This window comes from Photinus pyralis, unplaced genomic scaffold (genome assembly GCF_008802855.1).
Source record: "Photinus pyralis isolate 1611_PpyrPB1 unplaced genomic scaffold, Ppyr1.3 Ppyr1.4_LG6, whole genome shotgun sequence".
NCBI lineage: Eukaryota > Metazoa > Arthropoda > Insecta > Coleoptera > Lampyridae > Photinus > Photinus pyralis.
In genome coordinates this window covers 12,900,206-12,906,634 of record NW_022170663.1, presented here as the reverse complement: position 1 = coordinate 12,906,634, position 6,429 = coordinate 12,900,206, and the positions used below count along the sequence as shown (strand labels likewise).

The 6,429-nt window shown below is 33.9% G+C and overlaps 1 long non-coding RNA gene across 1 annotated transcript; it reads right to left on the bottom strand.

Moving 5' to 3' along the window:
* Positions 1 to 1,068: 1,068 nt before the first annotated feature.
* Positions 1,069 to 2,737, bottom strand: LOC116174783. Its single transcript, XR_004146165.1, has 2 exons — positions 2,607 to 2,737; positions 1,069 to 2,558 (listed from the first exon to the last, which is right to left on the bottom strand). It is a non-coding gene; the product is annotated as an uncharacterized LOC116174783 (long non-coding RNA).
* Between the last annotated feature and the right edge of the window lie 3,692 nt (positions 2,738 to 6,429).

The window sequence follows — 6,429 nt, the reverse complement described above, 5'->3', positions numbered from 1 at the left end:
CACAAATACCCTTTGGAGGAAATAATTTCCATTTATTCATGGTGTAGATTAGAAAACACTGAGGTAGGTATCCAATTGCTGCACTATAGCAATGGGCGACAAACGGCGATGGAAAATGTTCCCCTGGGTTATCTAAAAGCAGTAATTTAAGTATACGACGAAAATTTGTACACGCTTGACGAGTGCAAATTTATGTAAAGCAAATTGTAAACGGAAAAGGACAAGGAATACTCATCCTGCTCACGTTTTACAACCTTTAATACAAGCAATAGCAATTAGCTACAATGTACAGATAATTTTAAAAATTAGATTACACCAGGCCGAATAATTATCGCACCTGAAGTGCCGCCAATTTAAATTGTAATTTATATAGCTGGATAGGTTTCAAAGAAAAATGACAAGAACACGTTGTGTTCAAGTGGTGTTAACTGATATTAGCTATTGTTCAGACAAGACGATAAATAAATTAGCCTACTCTAAACTTTTCGTTTTGTGTGAAATCTGGAACATAAATTTCATTAAGTGCGTTACCGGTATGGTAGCTTAAGGTAGAGTCGCTCAGGCAACTACTCGACTACCCTTACGCTAACTTAACGTACCAAAATCAACCTGTGCAATTAGTTTTGTAAATTTATTTTATTTGAAACCTTTGATCTGATAAAGAAACACAGTATTGATCTGAATTGTACATCGATGTTTTATTATGCACATTGTTGTGTTGAGTTCCATTATTTATATTGTCCTTGCCACGAACATTTTCTTATATATTTATTGACCCTTATAGGGAATCTTGCTGATTTAGAAATTTATTATTTTAGTTACCTTCCTATTTATATCTACGACGAATATGCGCGACCATTCGACAAATCGGCATTGTTCCATTCAAATTTAATTTAATGTCCGGCGGTTGCCGGTAAAGGGTGTTTTTTATGTGGGAGATAATTTATGCGATTTTAACAGACTGGATGCAACAATAGCGCATTATCCGGCGTACAGTAATTAGTGATCAAGTAGGTGGAAATGTGGGGCACGTACAGCTTTCATCGAGACAAAAGAAACAAAAAATACAAAGCGCACATCTGCCTGATGATGTTTTATTATTAAAAATAATCCCCACCTATAATTACAACTACCAAATGAATTCGGTACCAACATTTTTTTTATTAAATTTATTATTTCAACCCTTGAGCTCAATATGAGGCCGTTATCCTTGCTCCTTTATCGCGAGCGATATTTAGTGAGTTAAAGTTACAAGGTAATGCCGACGAAATAAATCGGAATTTAGCATTAACGAACGAATTTGGGGCTTAAGTGGGAAATAAATATATTGTAATCCAATAGTATTTAAGCCACACAAGTGTCTTTCGCAGGCTATCACTTACAATTAAACTAAAAGAATGCATTGGTACATGTACTCTTTAGTAGGTAAATGTCCTGGGTATACAAATCAACACAACAGATTTTGCAAAGAATTTCCCATTTATTATTTAGAACGTTTTATTTTATTTAATTTAACTTCCAAAATAATTAAACGAATTCCGAAAGGAATAAGAATTTTACTTGCATCTCAACTGTCTACAGTGATTGAAAAATGTTTGTCATGACAGAATTTACCCCTTCATCGTGGGAAGAATTGTTTCTGTTCGCCTACAAATTTTTAAATATTCCTGTGCAGAAAAAAGGTACATCTCTTGTTCAAAAGTAGGAAAACCTAATTTCAAACCGAAGTCCTTGGGAGAACGCGTTGAAAGTAAGATTAGTGGCTAGAGAGAAGGGGAGCAGTCAACAGCTATACATTGGAGGAACTTAACAAAACCATCCAAAGCCTTCAAGCGCACTGAACTTCCTAGACGTTCCAGACACTTCAAGGGGTTGTAAAGGAATAGCAGTTCGGATTTTTAAAGACAACACTCCTCTAATGCGTTTCTCAAAATCCAATCGTCTTGCATCAAACAAAACAGTCCAGAGCCTCTGTCGACGGTGAAGCTATATTTTTTTTTCACAAATATTAATGAAGCAAATGACGTCGAAGATTTTAATACTTATAGTTAAGACGAAACAAATGTCACGAATGTTCCTGGATGCAAAAAAGGTGGTGGTTCTAAGAAACACAAAAAGGGTTGAATCCTCCCGCGGATAAAGGAAACCCGTGGTTGGTGATAATCTGGCTAACCACTTTTCGACTGCTGTAGCTAAGTCCTGTAAGGAGCCTTGGTATTTAACTCCATTCCCTGCAAATTTCATGTTTAGATAATTGGAGGAAAAAAAGCTGACATCCAGAAAATCTTTCCAAAGAGTTTGTGGAATCGTATATCTGAGACTGACGTGAGCCAAAACTTTGGGTATGTTCATAACATTTAGTTTAACCTATAGATATAATTAACTTAGTCATTTACCTATATAAAGAAAGAAATCAATATGAGATACAATAACACATTACACAACCAAACAGCATATTAATCCTTCGTCGCAGGTTCCTTTTTCATCGACACCATAAGTGCAAGTTTCGTAGCAACGCGAACTCGGAACTGGGAACCCCCCGCACTCTTCATTAACTCCTGTTTTGACCAATTTTAAGTGAATTAAAGTAGAATAATAACACTTACCTCCATGACAGTACGCTAAAGCTAACAGCGCGGCGAAGATTACGATAAAGATTGCAAGTTTCATGATGGCGAATAGCACGTTATGATGATGCTGATGTCTGCTTGAGACATTTATGCTGTTCTATCCCCATCCCTGTTTTTTAATTCCGCCTTGTATCATTTTCAGGTGTTTACCAGGTTTTTTCCGCGCTGTGAAAATATCCACTAGCAAATAAAACTTTGATCCAAAATTTTTCCATAAGATAAAAGGATTTTCTTATGTTAATGTATACATGGAAATTACTGCAAAGCGTACCGTATAGGGGATTCACTTTAATGGTTTTTGATTATCAGTGTCGGATGTTTTCTGTAGCGGAATCAATTTATATCCAAATCCGATTGAAATTAATTAGTATTGCGCAAGAAAGAGGTGGTTCCTATACTTCCAATCCCATTTCCTTGACAAAAGGTCAAAGAGGGACTTAGTTTTGGACATTGTGGGTGCGCAATAATCTAAGTAGTAGATTACAGCCCAAATACAAAAATATAAATATTTACCGTGCTAAAATAGACAAATTGCGAGTTGTTTGGGACTTACATTATCTTCAGCAAACAAGTATATTGCTTTTGTGGCAGTGTGTAATCAAAGTACACAAACATCGGAAATCTTTAAAAATTTAACATTACAACTACAAATTATATTTCACTTCTGGTTTGAAAATGTAATTAACTAGATAACTAGATAATATTTTCTTCGCCGGCAATTTTCTGTACGACAAAAATTAAGTGAGATATAGACGTTTAAAACGTGTATTTATATGTGAGCACCACTTTGTTTTAGCCCTTTAAGCTCACCCCATTTTAAAACTAAGAGTTTTAAATAGATTTGATAAATTATGTTTTTTTTTTCAGTATTTGCAGTTTAGATCTGGGCTTGTGGATAATTGTTGTCAAAATAAATGTGGAAAAATAAAATTTAGCGCTTGTAGTAAAAAGCTGTTTATTTCTGCCAGTGGGGCATTCCTCTCCTCTGTGGTTCTTGGTGCATTTTTTTTCAAAATCAATACAGATAAATATCCCTTGAAACAGAGCTGGGCAGTATACGATTTTGTAAATACTTTTTAGTATTCAAATCCTTTAAAGTATTCAAATACTTGGTAACTAAATACTTTTATGGAAGCAGTATTTGTATTTGTAACTCAAATACTTTCACAAATATTTAGTATTCGAATACTTCGCAAGGTATTTGAATACTTTGAGAAGTATTCGAATACTTCGCATAGTATTTGAAAACTTAACCTTCCTTTTTTTTTTACCAAAAATCGACTACACCAATATTTCTCGGGAAAACACTTTTTCTTATTAATTTTGGTGCGTAGAATCCAAAAAAATTTGTACTTTTTCGATCAGACTCCTCAATCAAAAGTTATAGACTAGAAACCAATTTCGAAAGAAAATTCAAAGGGCTGCAACTTTTGAACTAGTAGCCCAATCTTGGAACTGTTTGAAATTATGAATTCTACAGGCCACATTCTATAAGAAAATTTTTTTTCCGGGTCGATCTGAGACAATTTTTTTTTCGGGGCTCAAAAAAAGGCAGTGTATAACCTTCCTTTTTTATCAAAAATCGACTACACCAAAATTTCTCGGGAAAACACTTTTTCGTATTAATTTTGGTGCGTAGAATCCAAAACAATTCGTACTTTTTCGATCAGACTTCTCAATCAAAAGTTATAGACTAGAAACCAATTTCGAAAGAAAATTCAAAGGGCTGTAACTTTTGATCCAGTAGCCCAATCTTGGAACTGTTTGAAATTATGGATTCTACAGGCCACATTCTATAAGAAAATGTTTTTTCCCGGTCGATCTGAGACAATTTTTTTTTCGGGGCTCAAAAAAAGGCAGTGTGTAACCTTCCTTTTTTACCAAAAATCGACTGCACCAAAATTTCTCGGGAAAACACTTTTTCTTATTAATTTTGGTGCGTAGAATCCAAAACAATTCGTACTTTTTCGATCAGACCTCTCAATCAAAAGTTATAGACTAGAAACCAATTTCGAAAGAAAATTCAAAGGGCTGTAACTTTTGAACTAGTAGCCTAATTTTCAAACTGTTTAAAATTATGGATTCTACGGGCCGAATTCTATAGGAAAATGTTTTTTTCCGGTCGATCTCAGACAATTTTCTTTCCGGCCTCAAAAAAAGGCAGTACTTTTAAGTTATTCAAATATTTGAGAACAATTTAGAAATGTTTAGGGAAAGTTTCCATTGTCACAAAATCAAATATAAAAAGCCGATACATCTGAATACCGAACTCGATAGTCTACGTAACTTAAAAACAATAGGGACCTTTCTTATATCATTAAGACCATATGTACCAATTTTCAAAGCGATCGCACGTTTCTAAACAAGTTATCATGCACACGGACAAACGGATGGTTAAAAATGGATCTGTTCCAAATTCGCTAGGATTAATTTCAGAAAGGCGTACGTATCATGTGCACGACGTACCATCGCTTTAAAAACTGGTAGCTACACGTATTCTTAAGGATTGTATCCTTAAGAAAGGTCCTTGTAGGTGTACCTCCTATATAATAATATAATAATAATAATAATACGCTTTCACTTCCCTTAAATTTGTATATAACAATAGAAATATAAAAAAAGCTAACCCCATACAAAGTATAACTTGATTTTTTAAGTAGTATTAAGCCTTTTATCTAGTATACTATTTTAAATTTTTAATGTATTTGAGTGACAAGTATTTGAATACTTTTTACTGTATTCGAATACTTTTTATAGTATTCGAATACATTCTAAAGTATTTTAATACTTATTTTTTTAAGTATTTGAATACTTTTCAATGTATCTGTATCTAGTATTCGCTTGTGCTGGACGTAAAAGTATTTAGTATTCAAATACCTTTGATTTGTGTAAAGTATTTACTGTTTAGTATTCAAATACTTTTTGAAAGTATTCTGCCCAGCTCTGCCTTGAAATAACCAATCGAACCTCTGTCCCTTAGTACGCAATGTTACTATTATCAACATTAGTTACGGAGGCACCGAGCTAAATATAGCCCAGGGCGCTAAAAACACAGCTCGGGGCCTGGTAGGGTTAGATTTGTAATTTTTTTGTGAAGGTGGGAAATGATATGTATTTAATCTATTCGTAACAATTGTGTAAGAGTGCTCTGACGTTGTCATAGAGATATAAGTTGTTATTCTAAAATTCTGTAATTTTGTAAATTGGTCAATGTTTGCCAATCGTTAAAATAAGTCATTAGCTATAACCTACGTCTTTTTAGGTCACAGTGTCCAATTCAGTTTGTCCTTTAGCAATTAGGTATTGATAAAGAATTTTCGGGAGGGATTAAGAATTTTTCAATTCGAAATCACGACGTGAATTCAATCAAATCCTATCGATATAACGTTACTTTATCAGCTTGTTTATTTATTATTTAAATTTAATTAGCCAAAGATCTAACGTTATAGAATAGAATCTTTAGATTTGGCCTATGAAAGAGTAATTGTTATTTTATAACTTGACGTGAAGGCGCTCAAATAAGTGACAGACGTAAAAACCAAGTGGGGGTCCTGATACAATCGGTAATCTTATATTGGTGTGCCAAGTCATCCTGAAGCAGCTCTCATCTCTATTCTTTTAATCTTATTCTCAACCAATGATTACTTATGATGAATTTTGATCAAACCGATATTATTTATTATAATTTTGACAGGAGATGCCTTATCGAGATTTGTAAATCACACTCTTTGAGTCCTCATTAGATATTTTCGCCGGGATAAAAGGAGGAAATTGGCTTATATCGAACGCGCTGTTTTGA